This window comes from Myotis daubentonii, chromosome 7 (genome assembly GCF_963259705.1).
Source record: "Myotis daubentonii chromosome 7, mMyoDau2.1, whole genome shotgun sequence".
NCBI lineage: Eukaryota > Metazoa > Chordata > Mammalia > Chiroptera > Vespertilionidae > Myotis > Myotis daubentonii.
In genome coordinates, this window is record NC_081846.1 from 64,701,113 (window position 1) to 64,721,468 (window position 20,356).

A 20,356-nucleotide genomic window follows, 5' to 3' on the forward strand; every position below is an offset into this window, starting at 1 on the left:
GATTGAACCTGCAACCCAGGCCCATGCCCTGACAGGAATCAAACCTGCAACCCAAAAAGCAAACTCTGTTATGCTGAAATCAAGGGCCTCAGTGAGAATCCTATTCTAAAGCCGAGATCTCAGCCCTTTTTCCCACTTACATATCATAAGCTTAGTAGACATGTTACCTCACATTGGTTTGCTCAGCCTTCCATAATGAAATACTCCAAATTCCTTGGCTTAAAACAATAGAAACTTACTTTCTCACAGAAGGTAGAAGTCCAAAATCAAGGCCTCCTCAGGGAGGAGAGTCTATTCCACATCTCCCGTCTCCCTCCTGGTTTCTGGTGATTGCCAGCAAACCTGGCCGTTCCTGGGCTTGTCGATGGCTTCCTCCGGGTATCTTCTGTCTCCTCTGTTTTCTCTTAGAAAGACAGGACACCAGTCACTGGATTAGGGTTCATCCTGATCCAGTATGGCCTCATTATAACTAATTGTAAAGACCTTAACTCCAAATAAGGTCACATGCTGGGGTCTCAGGAAACAGAACTTCTTATGTTTTCAACCCATAACACTCCTGTACTAGAAGGTGGGGTGGTGGCTTCACTGAATTCTAGGCCCCTCCCAAGTTGGGCAGCCCTGGCCCTGCCTTTCAAGTTTTCCACTTTTAGAATCGAAATCTCCTGGCAAACATATTCAACAGCACTCTTTTCTATAACTACGTTCGCACACATTACTATATTTCACCTTTGAGTATGCACTTGAAAAAAAACATTAAAACATTTCCTAGAGCCTCAGCATGAGCACTGAAAGGTCACAGATTCGATTCCCAGTCAAGGGCATGTACCTAGATTGCAGGTTTAATCCCCGGCCCAGTAAACATTTCCCCCAACTCACACAAGTCCTTAAAATGTGCCAATCGGTTTTTAAGTCCATTTTACAGGGATTTAGGAATGTAGTCACTTTCTAGTTTGTCTTTATAAGCCCAAGCTGAAACTTGAAAGGAAACCTAGAGTCTAAGGATAACATTTCAATTACTTAGCAAATTACCTTTTTTTTTTTTTGTAAAGTATCCTTCATTTTCTCACACAAATGGACACACTTGTCTTATCATGGATTTCTTTCAAGATAGTCTTTGCCGCGCTAGGCTAGGCATTTCATGTGTGTGCATGAATACGTGGTGGCAGTATCGGCCTCACACAGATTTCACATCTCTCTCTCCATTTTATAATTAAAATGCAAGTACCATTGGGTGGATAGAGTTCTGAGTAAATAGCCTTTCGACCATGAGCCAAGTTTCTCTACTATTGCTTTGTGAGTGAGTCCTGTGTCTTTTGAGAAGTATTAGGCGGCTAAAATGCTTGACTATATTTCTTCTACAGATGTCACATCTTGTCACCAGCCACCTCCACCTCAGTGAGAACACCCTGCAGGCATTGGTTCCCTTTGAGCAAATGCCACTCTCCAAAGAGCCTTTCTGCAGGATCAAACATGCTTCGCACAAAGTCCATTCCTGATTCAGTGAGGGGGCACAAAAAGCATTCTTCTCTGAGGTAAATAAATGATCTAAGGTATAAAGAATACAAAGTTTTGCATTTTCCCCACTGGCTGCCTCTTATCAAAGCGAAGATTCTTATTGCTGAATCATTAAGAACCGATGGTGTGCATTAGTTAATTTACTGAAGTGAAGAGAAAAAAGGGAGAAATAATAAGTGTTTTGGTCAACAGATATAAGAGCCTTTCCATGCAAGGAAGTGAAAAAGCCTGGAGAAAGATGTAATTGTCTGTATTTCTGCACTCTCTGCCTGGGGCAGTGAGCCCCTGCCTTTGAACAAGGTCAGGTGCATTGTGCCTGCCCACTGTTTGAAGAACACTGAAAGATTCCTGGAGGGCGTGTATCCCCAGTAACAAATGGGTCTGTGGGGGAGGAGAAGGGACCCCACACAGGCTGCCTCTTTGACTCCCAAAACTAGAGACCCTGCAGGCTCTTAACTAGCTGGGCTGGGTTAACACCTGCTCAGAGAAAGAATGTACCGGCTGTCTGGTCACAGGTAGCTGACTTCCTGATGGGCAGGCCCTTCCATGGGGAATTTCTCTCTCAGATCACTGGGAATTGGATAGTAGACAACTGTACAATATTTTTCAAGTTGAAAGATCAGTAGGCACTAATACTCAAAGCACATAGCAGAAAAAGAAAAGGGCCCGAAAAAATGTCAAATATGTACATATTTGTAAATTGTATATAGCTGTCCATTTTCATATTTCAACATTACATTTTGGTATATAAATATTGTTATAAATATTTTTATTAATATTAATAGGACACTTGATGGAGGAATCAAGGAAATTTGAGATGGGGAAGTAAATTTCATAGTTATTGAGGCTTTTGGTGTTTGACTACCAGAGAATGTGTCATTTGGGGAATACTTTAATGATACGCCATGATCCTTGCTTTTAAGCAGTTAGCAGATTACCTTAGAAAACATATACACATAACATTTCCAACAAATCAATAAGTACCAACTTGTAAAACATACCACAGTGTTAATAGGAGACATAAATGCTCAGGGTCTGTCAGGTGGAGGAACAATGAAAATCAATCATGGTAGAGGATGTAGATCTTACTCCTGAGACTGGGGGTTGGAAAGAATGTCATTTGTTTACCATTTCAAATGAATTCAGACTTTTATAATGATCAAAAGGCTGTGAGTTCACCTTTCTGCTCTGAACACATAGCAGTGACAGGTGAAATATTTAAAAGGCAGGAAGAGAGAGGGAGGGAGGGAGGGAGGAAGGGAGGGACTGGGAGAGAGCAAGAAAGAAAAGAAGAAAAGAAAACCAAGAAGATGCAACCAGGCTCTATGTACAAGATAAAATCTCTATGGACCAGATACAAAAGGAAGATGTAAATTGTGGGTTGTCTGGGCCTGGAAGTAGGCACTGGTGACTGGGAGCTTGGTCCCTGCGGAACAAGGAGTTCTAAACGTGAATGAGACTTGGAGCAGAGCCAGGCTTCCTGTTTGATGCCAGAGGCAGACAGGGTTCTCCGCTCTACAGGGACTAGGACTTCAGATGAAGCTGTGAACCTCGGAAGACAATGGAAAAAGCCTAAATGCTACAGGAACTGAGCCAACTGGCTCTGTGAAAGGACCTGCTGTACCTTTCAATGGCCCCTAGGGACAGTACATCCCCGCTGAATTGTAAAACCCAGTTCTGGTTTAAGAGTAGAAGGGCTGGGTTAGGTAGAGACAGCCACCAAACTGTGAGGGAGGGAAATGCTTGGAGGGGATACGAAAAATGAGTCTGCAAACCAAAATTCCAAAGCATAGGAAGAAGGACTGATTTCTGGAAGGACAGCCAAGAAACAAAAGATTGAAAGAATAATTCGCTCCAAATGAAGCTCACTTTAGAGAACAGTTCGAAAAGATGCCAGCATAAATTTGTTGAGGTTGTTCAAAGAGAAACATAAAGACATTTATGATTAAGGAAGTAAGTTAGGGAACAGAAATAGGCAGAAATGAAATGAAAATGAAACAAATTAAACCACTTCCTGTGTTCCCATGTTGCTAGAAGGGCTGGGAATCCAACCTCAGTCATACTCAACTCCCTCGCCTACTAAGGAAGCAACCAAAAATCTCTGAGGCTTCTATAACATACGATGAATGGAAGATCTCTATCATTAGTCCATCCTGCTCACTGCTAATATCCTCAGTGTCCAGGTCCTGCAATCTCCCAGGATGACTTGGTTAGTTGAGTCACAGGAGGTAGGGATCACCCTGAAGCTGAGGACCCTCCTGTCAAAGGCTGAGCCTTCCTAGCTTGCATCTCCTCAGAAGTCATGTCATTAAACGGTATGACAGCAATGAGGACACTGGTTTTGCCGCTCTCTGAACAGTCCTATCACTTCTGTGTTTTAAAGGTGCTTGGCTCTACCCAGAAATTGTGATTCCCTAGATCTGGGTCAGCACTTAGAAATTAGTGTTTCTAATAAGCTCCTTGGTGATTCCTGTGCTGCAGACCCAGCATTTGGTAAGACATGGTATTGTTTACAGCCCTCATTTTTCAAATGATGAAACCAGGCAGGTCTAGGGAACAACGCTTCCCCAGGTCACACAGCTAACTGTTACCAGGATAAAACACGATCTTTCCTTAGCTTGTTTTGAGTTTAATTCCATCTTCCTTTTCTAGTTTCTTAGGTAGAAGCTGAAGTCATTTGTTTGAGATCTTTCTTCTATTCTTCTGTAGAGGTTTAGTGCCATACATTTCTTCTAATATGTTGTGTTTTCATTTCATTCAGGTAAAAACACGTTCTTATTTCTCTTCGGAATTCTTCTTTGGCCCATGGGTAATGTAGAAGTATGTTATTTATTTTCCAAATATTTGGAAATTGTCTAAACATCACCCTGTTATTGATTTTTATTTTAATTCCTTTGTAGTCAGAATCCTTATTAATTTATTGAGACTTGTTTTATTGCCCAGAATATGGTCTCTCTTGGCAAATGTTCTGGGTGCCCTTGAGAAGAATGTGTATTCTGCAATGGATGGATGGCATGTTCAATAAGTGTCCATCAGGTCAATTGGGTTTGATGTGGTAGTAAAGTCTTCTTGTTGATTTTCTGCCCACTTGATCTATCAATTATTGAAAGAAGGGTGGTGAAATCTGCAACCATAACTGTGGGTTTGTCTATTTCTTCTTATAGTTCTATCTGTTTTGGCTTCATATATTTTGAAGGAAGTTCTGTTATTAGGTGTATAAATGTTTAGGATTGATATATTCTCTTGTTGAATTGACCCTTTTATCATTAAGGAATGGACTTTTAAAAGTCTTTGGTAATATTCTTTGTTGTGATACTTATTTTGTCTAATATTAATATAGCTTGATCAGCTTTCTTTTTAAAATTTGTTATTGATTTTTAGAGAGAGAGGAAAGGAGAGGTATAGAGAGTTAGAAACATCAGTGAGAGAGGAACATCATCCATCAGCTGCCTCTTGCATGCCCCCTACTGGAGATTGAGCCCACAACCCAGGCACGTGCCCTGATTGGGAATCGAACCAGTAACCTCTTGTCTCATGAGTTGACACTCAACCACTGAACCAGAATGGTTAGGCAGATCAGCTTTCACATATATTAGACTGTTTGAAGTTTTTCCATAACTCTCTGAAACTTTGTTCATTACTTTCTTTTTTTTCCTCCTCTATGTTTCAGTTAGAATAGTTTCTATTCCTATGTCTTCAGATTCATCAATCTTTTCTTCTGTAATGTCCAATCTGCCATCAGTTCTACCCCGTGTATTTCTCACCTCAGACATCCTAGTTTTCATCAATAGAAATTGAATTTGCATATTTTTCATATCTTTCATTTCTCTACTAACAATATTTAGTCTTTCCTCTACCATTTTGAATATGTGGATAATAGCTATAATAGCTGATTAATGTCTTTGTCTATAAATTCTAAATTCTGTGTCAGTTTGGGGTTGTTTTGATTATTTTTTCCCCTTCTCATTATCCCTCTTTGAATGCCTGGTAACTTTTGAATGGGTACCAGAATTTGAAACTTTATTTTGATTGGTGTTGGATATTATTTTTTAAAGAATGGTGTATTGATTTTTAGAGAGAAAGGAAAAGAGAGGAGAGAGAGAGAGAGAGAGAGAGAGAGAGAGAGAGAGAGAGAGAGAGAAACATGGGTGAGAGAGTGAAAGATTGATATGATCAGCTGCCTCCTGCATACTCCCTACTGGAGATTGAATCCAAAACCTGGGCACCTGCCCTTGATGGAAAATTGAACTCTCAACCTCCTGATGGGCAGGACAATGACTAACCAACTGAGTCACACCAGCAGGGATATATTTTTTTAAATAAAAGTTCTTTAACTTTGCTCTGGGACACAGTTAAGTTGCCTGGTACAGTTTGATTCTATCAGGTTTTGCTTTTAAGCTTTTTCAGGTGAGACCACAGTGGAGTTTAATGGAGGGCCAACTTTCCCATGACTGAGGCAATACCCTTCTGAATACCTGATTCTTCAGAATTATGAGGTCTGACTGGTGAGAAGAGGCACTATTCCCAGCACTTTATGATCCTTATTGATCATTCATTCTAATACTTCCAGATGGTTCTTTTCTCAGCCTCAAGTAGTTTTCTCACATGCATGCACCGATTACTACTAAGCTGAATACTGGAGGGAAACTTCTCAGGTCTCCAGTCTACTCTGCAGCTGTTTCCTCTCCAGTCTGCTGGCCTCCCCTCCCTCAACTCAGAGAGACTATGAGGCTCTGCCAGGGTTCGCCCTCCCAGTGCCATATCTGAAAACACTTTCTAGCTATAACCTGGGACAACTGTAGGGCTACTAACCTCATTAATATCATCTCTCTCAGATATCACTGGCCTTCATTCCCTGATGTTCAATGTCTTGAAAATGTCAGCTTCTTGTAATTTGTTTACATATTCAGTTGTTTCAGGTGGGAGGGTAAATCTGCTTCCTGTTATTCCATCTTGACTAGAAACAGAAGTCTCTTCAAATACATCTTTAAAATAAAAGTGGACTATATATAAAGAAAAGTATCACAACATTTTTGGCTTACTAGCATGTAATTATGGCAAAAAAAAATCATGCAATGATTTGGAATGACTGAAGTTTAGAAAATATCTATCCATTACAAATCATTCACCTCACAACAGAAGAAACTGGGGACTTAACTGCAAGAGATGCAGTGAAGCTCATATAATTCCTTTGTGTGAGAAATAAAACACAATTCATTTTCCCTGGCACATGTCCAGTATTCTTGCCAGTATTTCACTGTTTCAAGCTACCTCAGACTTGTCAATTAAAAGGAACAATTTCAGCTCTGGCCAGTATTCTCAGTGGTTAGAGTGGTGGCCATGCACCAAAGAGTCCTGGGTACAATTCCTGGTCAAGGGCATGTACCTGGGTTGCAGGTTTGATCCTTGGCCAGTCAGGAGACAACCAATCAATGCCACTCTCTCACATCATTCTCTCTCTCTCTCTCTCTCTCTCTCTCTCTCTCTCTCTCTCTCTTTCTCTCTCTCTCTCTCTTTCCCTCTCCCCTCTCTTCCTTTCACTCTCTCTGAAAAGAAAAATATCCTTGGGTTAGGATTAAAAAATGATAAAAATAAAAGGAGAAATTTCATATTTTTATAAAATATACCTCATCAAATAAGAATGCCTTTGCATTTGAAGCCATAAAAAAGTCACTGGTTTGATTTATTTGTACCATTATAAAAAGCTTTTTAACCATTTTATAGATATTTTAGGATGAAATTGCTTACATTCCTTCCACTAGAATGAAATATGTTTGTGGTTCATCTGGAAAGGAACAGGTTGTATCATGTTTGGTGATAGACTCTGACACTGGCTTAAGGTCACCCCCCTGCTGTTTTTATGAGGAGCGGGAGGACAAGTCAGTTGGCACAGGAAGCACACTCTGATCACTCATTCTTCAACTTCGTTCCATTAGGCACAGAGGTACAATCACTTGGGGCCTCAAGATTTCCCAGATATATTTCCCTGTGGAAATATGTGAGATACGGAAAAAGGAATTGATTGGTTCCAACTATTAACAATATAATCACAAAATTAAAACTAATATTTTTAAAATGCTACATGGTAACCTGTGACTACAACTCAACTCATATCTCTATATGCATTTAATTAAATGTGGGTTGTCAGCTCACTTTAATACGATTGATATGATATGAGTGGGAAGTCCTCAGGTCCACTACTTCTCTGTAGTCAGTGTTGACAGTCACCGTAGCTTAGAAATACTGATGAATTCTACTAAACACATGTTTAGTTAGGTTTTCTTTTTCCATTTTACCAAATGGGATTGTGGCTTATGCAATCCCTAAATGGCTTGCATTTATGTTTGTTAAATTTGCTTTGCCTCCCCTGGTCAGTGTGGCTCACTTGGGTTGAGTGTCCTCCCATGTACCGAGAGTTCACGGGTTAAAATTCCTGGTCAGGGCACATACCTAGGTTGGGGGTTTGGTCCCTAGTTAGGTGATGTGTGAGAGGCAACCACAGTAGATGTTTCTCTCTCACATCGATGTTTCCCTCTCTCTCCCCCTTCCTCTCTCTAAAATCCATAAATATGTTCTTGGGTGAGGATTAAAAACAAAAACCAATTTGTCTGTTAAGCCAATTCTCAAGATCAGAGAAATCTACATCCCAACAGAAGTAAGTCTTTTTGCAGTGATCTTCTGTTGAAGACCTGTTAACAGATTTGAACTCCCACGACTTCTGGAATGCAACAGCATTTATGTTTCATAATTTTTTGAAATAAAATGAAATTTTCTTCTAACACTCCTTCACGAGGTTGATGAGAAGTTTGATTTATCAGGGCTTCATCACAACTCTTGGATATTACCAGAACCCCAAGCAACACATTAAAAATAAATAAAACTGGGCTATTTTACTTAGTTCCCTCTCTCCTCCAATTAGATCTAGCCTCAGAGGTACTGCACAGTAAATTATTTATTTGTTATGAAATCTTTGTCATCCAGGAAAACGGAGGAGTTTGTCCTTGTTTCACAGACTTTTAGGTGTTTTTTTTTAAAAAATTAGTACTGTTTACAGGCCCTTGAATAAGCCTTCACACCCTTACCAAGCTCAGCTAAAGAAATTTATCTCTGCTGCTTGGCTTCTAGTTCCACAGCACAATCTTTCCCATCTGGGGTTCTGCCATCTCTAGATAGTTGTATTGCCACCACCTCATTCCTTTGCCCAGTTTCAGGAAAACTGCCCACACCCCATGGCCAGGCTTCATTCTTCTTCCATCCACAGAGCAGCAATTCCCCATCTTGTTCTCTTTCAGGCATGGCAGCCCATTCCTTTGATGGACCTGGAGCAGTATTTCTCGTAGTGGGATCCAAAGAACGTTGGTGGTCCCTGTTAGCCCATCAAATAATCCACACGTGCTTTAACAGTTTCAGATCAGGAAAAGCATCCAAGAAACTTTGTTCCTACCCAGATCACAAAGTGAAAATGTAAGGTTAATTAAGACTTTTACAGAGATCCCATAGATCCTTTATAAAGAACCCAAGGTTGCTAAGAAACCCCTGATCAAATAGATGACAAAAGGAGTGAGTTGCAACATAGTCTAAGAAAAGACTGTTATAAGATATAAGTCCTTGGTGGTCCTGTTGGTAGCACTGAACATTAGCTAATGAGAAGTCTCCCGAAGGTCTGGAAGATCTCCTGAAGCGATATCACTCAGAGTCCAAAACACTCTGGAGTGAAGAAGAATCCTCGTTACTCAAAGGAAATGTTAACACACCTCGGGGCTTTAAGCGTGTGAGATGAAGATCCCAGCTTTATGCCACTTAAAGGAGAAATGTGGTTGATGGTAAAAGGAACCATGAAATAAAATCTACTTCTTTTGAAAGCTCCCTGTCGCCAGTTCTCATGAACATTGCTAGATATTTTAGGAAAAGCTAGGAAACATTTTTAAAAGAAAAGTGAGTTTAGTTCATGCTTTAAAAGCTATCTGGTAAAAGCTTAAACGAGCACCTCTTTTCCCAAGGTAAACCTACCCCATAACACTCAGATTCAGTCGAACACATAGATGTATTAGCATACACCTTTTCTTCCAGTCCTTAGGGTAACTAAGGGGATCTGATATCAAGAATCATAAACTACTCTCAGAACAATGCAATATAACCAAGAAAAAGATGTTTTAAATGACTGCATGAACTGCCTCCTCAATGGTTTCCTAACAAAGCTGCACCATAGTCAACTCTCTGGAACTGCTCCTGCCTTTTAATCTATACCATGCAATTAACACCTCATTCTACTAGGCTCTGTTCTCTAGAGTACTTGACTCTTCAGCACTTTATTTTGACAGTATAAAATGTAGTTAATTATCACATTGTCTTCTCACTAATTGCTATTTAAGATTGTTTTGTTTCCCCAAACAAATTTTAAACATTTTGTGAACAAAAAAGTATTGAAACTCTTTGGCACACCATAAAAACTAAATGAGGCCTAAGTATCTTATAGCTACACAATTGTACAATTGATAATTAATTGATTCTTAGATTTAAACTACACATTAAAAATAAACAAAACTGAGCTATTTCTTACCCTCAGATACTGCACAATAGGTTATTTATTTATTCATTCATTATAATTTTTTTTTTTTTTTTTTTTTTTTTGCTTTTAAAAGTCTTTTCTAGCAAACACTCTCAGGAAAATACAATACTCCATGAAGATGGTGACATTGTAGATGAGCAAAGCTACAATGGACTTTCTCATAGAAATGGAATGTTTTAGTTCTAGTCTGAGTTCTGAAATAGGACTGATTAGATTAACCAGGATGGAATCTTTGCTCTGGCCTGTCTAGAAGAGTTAAACTTGGGGCAGATGGGAGATTGAAGATACAAAGAACATGACCCAGGTCAAAGGTCTTCCCAGGAAAGCAGCGCCATCACTCTGCCTGGTGAAACCCGCAGTGTCTGTCACTACCTTCAAAGGCCAGGGTGCACAGCCCCATGCCAGCCCGGGCCTATCTGCTCTGTGATTAGAGACAAGATCACCGACTTGCAGGCAGATGACCTCAGTCACTGATGGAATCTGTCAGGCTCACTCTTCAGTGTCTTAGGATCCTTTTGTGAACAAGCAGCGTTCCCATCCTTCCCTTCCTGTCTGGTTTGCATCACTGACAAATGCCACTTCTCCTTCTGTGAGAAAGACATTCTTCCTGGGCCCTGCCCCTGTGGAAGAGCACGTTCTACTTCAAGATGAGCTGGAATGCAGCCTCCACCGTAAAACAATTGTAAGCGGTTGAGATAAAGCACCCAATAAAGCAGCCAGAAGTAGAAAAGGGCGGAAAAAACGTGTGCCTTCTTATGGAGCCATACTCCCCATCCGTCAGCTGCAAAGGAAAATCTGGGGCCCAGCTTTAAAGGTGTGCATTAAAATGCAACAGGGCATCAGGCAGTCGGATTTGGACCAACAATGAGATATTTTTCTTACATAAACAACCTTGCTGTGAGCTTCAAAGTTTCTCTCTGACCAAATTCAGTGAAGTTGCTTTTTCCTCCTCTCTTTGATTGAACCCGGGAAGGACAGCGAAGTTAAGCCGAAATGAAATTGCCAAACTTATGGTTTTCAAATAAATGAGATTTTCTCTAATGCTTACCAACTGTCACCAGGTCAGATGGATTTTTCTGCTTGAGGTCCTTTGATGCTTTAATTTCCCCGCTCTTAAGGTATCCCTCTGAAAGCAATCCCGCAGCCATAAACACACAAGTAGAAAATGCATACAATAACTGGTGCACAAAAAGACAGTAAGAAATAAAGAGTGAGGAGAGGGCAGGAAGAAAGGCCTTTAGACAAGCATGAGGTTTGCTTCATTTTCAGCTCAGAACGCAGATCTACCAGGGAATGGCATGATGTGCCAGGTCCGGGTGGGCTGAACTGCACATCCTGAAGGATATCTGCATATTCCCTTTTCTTGATTTATCTAGTGCAGTAATTTAAAGACAAAACCAACAACAGCAAAACAAAACAAAACCACCCTTTTTAAAGCAGTGAGACCACAATATACAAAGCAGCTGATAGCAGAGCTGCCCTGGTTGCATCCCATGAACAGGGCTCCTGGTCCCCACAGTAGCAGCCATGCAGCCCCCCAGCAGGTACAAGTCAGAGGCACACAAGTGGCCACTCTGGAGGGTTTTGTGGCCCAGCAAGGGGCAACAGGAGGGTCTAATTTCTCTGACTATAGCAGCCTATCGTCTAAGTTAGACAGTAAGAAGACATTCTCTCTAATGTCGTCATGTACAGTTTTTCACTCAATCTTGTTTTGAGGGCTAAATATTAGTACCATTTTTAATAGATACTAGAAGCCTTGTCACTTACCACCTAACTGCCTCATCTTCTTTCCTTCAAAAAAAATTTCAAAAGATATTTATTGAATGTCTTTCATGTCCAAGGCACTGTCCAGTCATTTAAAAGGTATAAAAAGGGTAATAGTAATAAAATAATAATAATAGCAAACACACATAGCATTTACTAAGGGCACAGATTGCTCTAATCTCTTTATATATATTAACAGGTGTTAAGTCATTCAATTATCTAAACAACACTCTAGAAAATATATGATTATTTTCAGCTTATAAATGTGGAAACTGAGGCACGGAGTGGTTAAAGTAATTTGATCAAAGTCACATATCTAGCAAGTGGCAGAGCTGAGATTTGAAGTCTGGCTCCTGAATCTGAGCTTTTCGGATATTTGCTTTATGTGCGCTGCTGTTGGGATTTATCAGTATACTTTCATTCATCCTATTACCTATACTGCAAAAGAGAATATTCTGCTCCTACAGCTTTTAAAGCCCTTCCCCCTTTTGGAACTTAATAAAGGAATGAGAGCAATGTGTTCATGAGAAACGCTAATGACTGCATCTTTTCCTCCCAAATCATTCATTGAATACCACTTATTTGTTAGATACTTTATGTCACCAATATCATCAATTACAAATGAATCTTTCTAGGTAGGTATTTTTTAAATTAATACTATTTTTAGTCACTTTTAAAAAATAATTTATTTTTTTAAGCCACTGATCTATTTTGTTAGCTCACTGCACTAGAGCACTTTTATTTTCATTTTTTAATATATTTTTATTGATTTCAGAAAGGAAGGGAGAGGGAGAGAGAGAGATAGAAACATCAATGATGAGGGAGAATCATTGATCTGCTGCCTCCTGCACGCCCCACACTGGGGCTTGCGTCCAAAACCCAGGCATATGCACTGACCCAGGAATATAACCGTGACCTCCTGAGCCATAGGCCAACACTCAACCACTGAGCAATGCCGGCCGGGCTAGAGCACTTTTAGGTTCACAGCAAAATTAAGAGGAAGACACACAGAGATTTCTCATGTATCCACTGTCCCCATACATGCATAGCCTACAGAGTAGATATTTTTTATCAATGAAAAAAAACTGAAGGTTAGAGGAATCAATTAATTTGTTCACAAACATAACTAATAAGGATCAGTTATGACCCACACTCACCACACTTAAAGAGTAAGTCCATGTTTTTAACACTTCCCTGAGGTTGTTAATCTTGTGTAAGATTGGGAAGTGAACAAAGTTGCTCATTAATGCCTCTACTTAGTATTATTAGTGCCATTGATCCCTTTCTCCAACTTCCTTCTGTTGTACTCTTAATGTTCCCAAACATTATACCTGTGAATATATTTTGCAAAGTATATCTATAACCTTCCACCTACTGACCATCAGTCATCTAAAGCCTGGAAGGTAGACGAAGGGCAAATGCTGCCCTTGCTATTTCATATGGCATTAAATGACATGTGGTAGCTGAGGGACTTGTGCACTCCAAGGCCTGTGGTTTTCCACTTCATCATCCTGAACCCTGAGCTCTCACCTGCTTGGAAGCATCCAAATGTCTGAATATTTATGATCTCTTCCACTCATCAAAATCACCACACAGTTTGATGACTTGACTGAAACCGACAGAAAACAGCAAAGGCCTCAGCCAGTTATGAAGCTGGACAAGAATAACAAATCTGCCTCAGTGTAAGTTGGTTTTCATTTCTCTTTCCTACCAAGCCAGCAAACAAGAAAAGTGCAAATAACATACACAAGTATGAGAGCAGACTGAGTTCCTTCTGTGAAAATCAGTGGCCCAGCTGGCATTAGGACTCTGTGGTGTTGGAGGCCCCGGGCTCACAGGCTTGCAGGCTTATTGTATAGCAGTGACCTGGGGCTAGCCAGGAACACAGACAGGTAAGGGCCATCCTATCACCATGTACCAGCTCCACTTCTGAGTTCTATCATTTACTGTGTCCCTCAGCCTGCAGCAAGCTTGGTCATGTCAAATGAAATCATGTCATGTGTAGAGGATTAAAAAGTGTTATTCCTTCCAGATGTCACTGGGTATCTTGTCTGGGCTGGGTGTAAGACTGTTCGGGTAGACTATGGGGTTAAACAAGACCACTCCCTGAAAGCATTTTGGGTTTTCTGGACAGAAATCCTTCTGTCATAGAGGTTCAGTGATTCTTACTTATCGTAGAGTACTTGAAGATATTTGAAACAAATGCCCACTAATTCTCCTTGATTTTGATGGAACCTATAGATCCTCATCAGAGAGCTTGAATCCTATATACAAATAGGGTTCAGACATTACAGTCTCACTGGATGGGCTAGACATCCTCAAAAAGAAGCAAGCTACAGAAAATGGAAATGGGACCTTTAGAGAAAAATCACCTTGAGGGAAGCAGCCTGTTAAGTGTGGCGAAGTGAGCAAGAAGGGTTGACACTTTGGCTCTGGGTTGGGGTTAAGGTCCTCACATGCCCAAATACAATCCATCTTGACCCTAGAATGCCTGAGCTCTGTGAAGGAGAGGAATCAAGAATAGGGAGCTTAGTCCTTAGAGGCCGCACTGCTCTGGTATAGGAAGCCCTTCTGAAACGTCTGGGCAGGCAAAGCTAAAGCACTTCCCCAGTGAACAGCGGGGAAGAGAGGCAATGGTGGTTGGCAAGTTAGAGGAAGTCGGGAGCTGTGTGACTAGGAACCTGTGGGCAGTGTGGAGGTCAGTGGTCTCTGGGGCAGGTGGTGTAGATACAGTCAATCCAGAGAAGAGCTGGCAGCAGCAAGGACAAAGCCCAGAAGGTGACCAAGCGACAGCAGAAAGATGAAAGTGGTCACAGCAGAAGTAGAGGAACTGCAAAGCTGCAAGCAGTGATCCTGATCATCTGTGAGACTAATCCCAACCTGGGACTTCTGGAGGAGTGACTCCATTTTAGATCCTTAAATCCTAGGGAAGGAGTAAGGACGGAACTAGGGACATTGTGTGACACCTGTAAGCATACCTGGAGATTCTTTACCAGTACAGCAGAGAGGATCATAAGAGGAATTTATACATCTTGTTAGTTAGGCAGGCAGGGTCTTTGGAGCTTTGAGATTTGAACTGTTACTGCAAATGTGACACACAAAAAACATCAGCAAAAAGCCTAGGACTTACAAATTACATACAGAACATCTGAATCTTAGTCCAAATGAATGTGCAAGGGAGTGTTAATAGAGCTATATTTCAGTAGACAGATCTTTGGGGAGTGAGGGGGTCTCTTTAATTCATACTCTTCCACCTACCTTAATTTGTCAAACATTTATTGTACATCGATTATGTGTCAGACAGTAGGACAGGGGTTAAAAAACTATATATATGGTATATATGGTATTGAGTCTCTGACCTCAATAATATTACAGTTTAGTGGGGAGCTGATCTATTAAGTAATGAACGTGATGATCAGTGGTAAATGTCACACGAGAGGTGGGGCTATGTGTAGGTAGATGCAAAAGAAGGGCCCAGAGACAGTTAAAGAAGGCAGCATAGTAGACGTGCTACACAAGTCTGAAGAGGCGACAGTGAGTCTGATGGAACAACAAACGGGAGGAAGGCCATTGGATCTGTAGGGGCAAAGGGAGAACGCCCAGCACAATCTCTAAGACCCTTCTCTCTGCCCTGTAGCCTGGAAGTTTGCCTTCTGTGGACTGTATCCTCCCTTGTTCTCCGGCTTTCAGGTTTTAACTGCTAAAAGGAGGGTGCCGCAGGACAGGAGGAGAGAGAAGTGTTCATTTATCCAGCTCCCCCTCTCTGCCCAGCTAGGGTTCAGCAGTGCCTGTGTGCATCTAAGGCAGCGGTTCTCAACCTGTGGGTCGCAACCCCTTTGGGGGTCGAACGACCCTTTCACAGGGGTCGCCTAAGACCATCAGAAAACACATATATAATTACATATTGTTTTTGTGATTAATCACTGTGCTTTAATTATGTTCCATTTGTAACAATGAAATTGGGGGTCACCACAACATGAGGAACTGTATTAAAAGGTCGCGGCATTAGGAAGGTTGAGAACCACTGATCTAAGGCTACAAAGCCCTCCTAAATTTCAGTGAGAGGAGGGAACAGTTACCAGAAGGGGCAAGTTTTGCAGGTTCCTGCTGTTTCTGGCCCCAGGGTAGTTATCTTCCTTTACTGTCCATACCATAAAAGAGTCCCTTGAACTGTCTTTATCACCTTTCCCAGTGCACCATCGGTTCCCCAAGGGGGAGGCAGAGTCAGAAGCTGCAGCTGGGGAGGCTGTCAGGGGAGCCTGTGTCCTAGGAGTAAGAGACCCATCCCAAAGACTCCGCTAGTTCCATTGGGGTTTATTATGTGACTTTTCTGGTGATTTCCTGAGAATTCCTCAGAATCTCATATTATTATGGCTTTAATTAAAGGTATTGCCTTCTCAAAGAAGTACAAACTAAAGCTTTCAAATAACCTGGTTAAGAGATGATAGAACTCCCTCTATGCTCTGCTGAGAAACCTGGTGAATTACTGGTAGGACTGAAATCACAGGACTTAGTTGAAGGAAGTAATTTTTCCCTCTCAATGTGGAAAATCCTTAAACAAATCATCTACTGCTAGAAGGTCCAGAATTGACTGCTCCCTAGATTTAATTGCACTTGATAGTCTTTACTTTATCTTTCCTTTAAACAATCACTGACTTAGCCTGGGAACATGAGCCAGGTAAGAGTGGTTGCAAGCTTGGAGAATAACAGGTCTCAGTCTGTCCCATATTCCTTCTCAAACGGAGGCCTTCATGCTAGCTGTGACTAGAAGGAGAACCAAGGAAAAGAGAAGGCAGCTCTTTATTAGTGAGCACAGTACATTTAACATGATAGGATATTGTCGGTGGGCTAATTACTCTAAAACAGAAACGCTTAGATAAACTCTACAGGCGACCCTGAATGACACAGATATTGTAAATTGGTTGAGCCAACACTCATTCCCAACCTCTTTATCCCTTCTCAAACTCTATCATGGAAAGTAGGAAAATTAAATATTCATTTTACCCACTTCCCTTGTTGACTGGGTATGTGATGAGATTCTGGCCAATGCAATGTAAGTGGAAGTCTGCCAAGGAGTTTCAGAGAAAGCTTTTGCATTTCTGATTAAAAAGGGACATTTACAGTTGGCATCATGCCATCTGCTTTTCTTCCTTCCTGGAACATGGAACGGCTATCTGGAGCAGCAGCAGCCTTCTTGTAAGCAGGAGGCAATAACTTTGAGGACAAAAGGATACATAGAGATTGGGTCAAGATGGGATTGCTGAGCAATTAAAAGAACATCTCTGGATTTCTTGTCATATTAGATGCTCTTTAGGTACTAGTAGTTGAATAATCTGTTCTTACAGCTAAATACATTCTTTTTTAAAAAATAAATTTTTGTTGCTTTCAGAAAGGAAAGGAGAGGGAGAGAGAGATAGACACATCAATGATGAGAGAAAATCATAGACTGGCTGCCTCCTGCACGCCCCTTACAGATAGAAATCCCTCCCTGCCTCTGCAGATGCTCATCTTTTCTCTGGGCTTAAACTGGGAAAAACATATTAAAACTGGGGAGAAAAAAGTCATTGCTTGAATGAAAAGCATAGCCCTTCTTATTCGAAACTTGCAATTCAAAGTGGTCTTTGGAAGAGCAGCCCCAATGTCACCTGGGAAACTGTTAGAAATGTGGACTCTCGAGCCCCACCCCAGACTTGCTGACTCAGAATCTGCCATTTAACAAGCTGCGCAGCATTTTCCTATGCACTTGCACACTAATGTGTGAAAACCACTCCTCTCTATTCCTTCTTCGGAACTGTGTTCCCTTTGTCTTTCTCACTCTCCTGAGTTATCATTTGTTCTTTTCTTCGGATACAATGGGGAATAGAAGGTGCCTTCTTTATTCCCCAGCATAAATCCGGTGCCTCACACAGTGCCAGACAGAGTAGATGCATAATAAACAGGCTCACCCACAAACTACCTCCATTCTTCCAACAAAAATGGATGGCTTCTCATTGTGCATTCACACCAATAATGATCCCAGAAAAGACATTTAAAATTGGGAAGAAGTTGGAGAAAATATCTTAAAAGATGCAAGAAATGTTCTGTTTCTCAAGAGGTAGAAGAGTGCCTTTAATCTCTGGGGAAGGTAGTTTTCCTGATTTGGGAGCACTGTTAGAGGGGCTCTTTACTTTCACATGTCAAAAAGCAATTTCCAACTGCTGTAGGCAGTTAGACAGACATGAGCAGAGCAAGGATGATGGGCCAGGTACAGAGGGTCACCCGGGTGGAAAGCCCCAAGTACCGAGGTTGCTGAACCCAGGTTTGCTCTGACACCTGTTGCCTAGCAAGGGCCAATCAATTGTAGGGTGGGACCTGGCCCCCTAAGGTGAGTTTTCCTCCCCTAGCATGACCTCCTCTGCTGGTCATGCAGCTTGGTCTTTCCTCCCTAGAGATAACATCTATGCCTCAGTTGTATTTCAGCTCCAGGTCCAGGTAAGCAATAAAACCAGCCATGGCTGACGTCAGGACCAGCTGCATGGGATAATGACCCCTGCCCTGGTGTTGGCTAATCAACCCTGAATGAACATACCTGGGAAACTTCGGAATATTCTAGTAAGATCTTTCCCTGGGACCTTCCCTAACATCTCTGCCCTTAAAACTCTTAGGATGGAGGACCCCGTGCACTCTCCCTCACTCCCAAGTTCCAAGGGCCCTTCCTTTACTTCCATAACTTGTTTCCTAATCCTATTTCTTCTAGGAATTCCTTTTTTTTTTTCTCCCTCTATAATTTACCAAATAAGTGCTCTCTTAGAGTCTGGATCTTGCTCTGAATTCTCTCCTAGCCAGAACCCAAGTACCGAGGTTGCTGACCCAGGTTTTCTCTGACCCCACCGGTCAGACACCTGCTGCTGTTCCCACCACCTGCAACACAACCAAGTTCTCTTTGGGGAAACTTCGAAGTCATCATCGACCTCAGGGCAGATGATTTAGTCTGGAGACTAAGTGCTCCATGTGATCTGAACCACTGAGTACACTCACAGCACAGGGATGTCTTTGCCAGAATTACTGCTCTCCCCTTTTTGTGGGTTAGGAAACAGGGTTTTATCATGCAGACTCCATATTGCACTTAGCCCACCATTGTTTCTTACTCTTTCCAAGGTGTGGTACGCTCTTTTGTATGTAAAAAGTGAGCAAGGAAAGCAGAGGCTACAATTATCAAGAACTTACTACTAGTCAGGCACTAGCCTAAGAACTGATATATATAATCAGTTAATCTGATTTATGAGGTAACTACTATCTTTGTCTCCATTTACATGTGAAGAAAATGGAGGTTTATCGTGGTTACTTTTGAAATGTGATACAGCTACTTAGCAGAATCAGAATTCAAACAATTCTAGGCAGTGCTAAGGGGTGTGTCTTCTCTGGGCAGCATTAAGCATAAAGGCATATGTTAAGGAGTGACCTTCACTCTTGCTGGGCACTAGAGGAAGCAATTTAGCAGGCACTAGAGGAAGCAATTCAGCAGGCTGGCTGGACTGGTGCTGTCCCACGCAGGGTGTCACTGAAGGCTGAAAGCCCTGCTGCTGGGCAATACCTGCTGCATCATTATGGTCGTTATGCCCCGGGGGCCAGTGAGTAAGACCATACCCTTGTGGCTGGGTAAGCTTTCCCCATCTGCAGAAGGCATTTCCCTTGGCAAGTGTCTATGAAATAAGTTGGTTTTGGAATAGGAAATAAGGTTTGCAGAGGAGGGCCTTGGCTCTGAGGGCTGGACACACCTGGAGACCCTGTGGTCAGGCTGAGAGCCAAGCAGGGAGCATCCATGGCCCGAGGGCTGTGACCGCAGCCAATCTGAACATGGTTGTTAGTTGTGCTCTGCTCACAGTTGTGGTGTCCAGATCAAGAGAAGGATCTTCCCTCAGGTTTGAGAAGGAATGATAAAGGGAAGAGCAACCCCACACCTCAGAAGGCCAGGTTGGTATTTGATGCTTGCCTGAAGGAGACAGAGTCCTGGGCTTCCTAAAGGTGTTCAAAGCAGTGGCGAGGCAGCAGGACCAGGAACCAAGAATGCTGGGGACCTCTCAGAGGCACCCATTTCTGAGCACTGGTTAGATAGCACTCTGAAGGACCCGATTAACAGGGGACACTTTGGATTCTTGTCCCCACCTTATGTCTGACAAGAATCTAGCCCCTCTCATTTATAATGCATTACTTAATGTATGTGAAAGTATATTCCTAGTCATAGGCTATGAGACCTTTTCTTGTTTAAGATGATATTTCTTGACTTATAACTGACATTTTTGTACTTGTATTTTAGTAAAAAATCTTTCAGATGTTGTGACAAGAACCCAACTCAAACTAGCTTTTAAGAAAAGGGAACTTGTTGGCCCATGTACCTGAAAAGTAGAGGCTGAACGCCTGGAATTCTGCCATGTTTTAAGGACTCAATGCAGACCCCCGCCCTCTCTTGGCTTTGCTTTTCTCTGTGCTGGCTTCATTCTCTTCCAGGTTGTGGCAAAGATAGTCCTT

General features: G+C 41.7%; 1 protein-coding gene across 3 annotated transcripts in view; it reads right to left on the reverse strand.

Moving 5' to 3' along the window:
• Positions 1-20,356, reverse strand: part of LYPD6 (LY6/PLAUR domain containing 6) — a 225,192-nt gene that overhangs the window by 130,273 nt on the left and 74,563 nt on the right. Inside the window, exon 1 of one of the 3 annotated variants that reach the window (XM_059704523.1) lies at positions 240-344. The exons of the other annotated variants lie outside the window; for them this stretch is intronic. The gene's annotated coding sequence lies outside the window, so the exon portion shown is untranslated. Of the gene's footprint in view, positions 1-239; positions 345-20,356 lie in introns of those variants that run through there. 3 annotated transcript variants of the gene reach the window in all.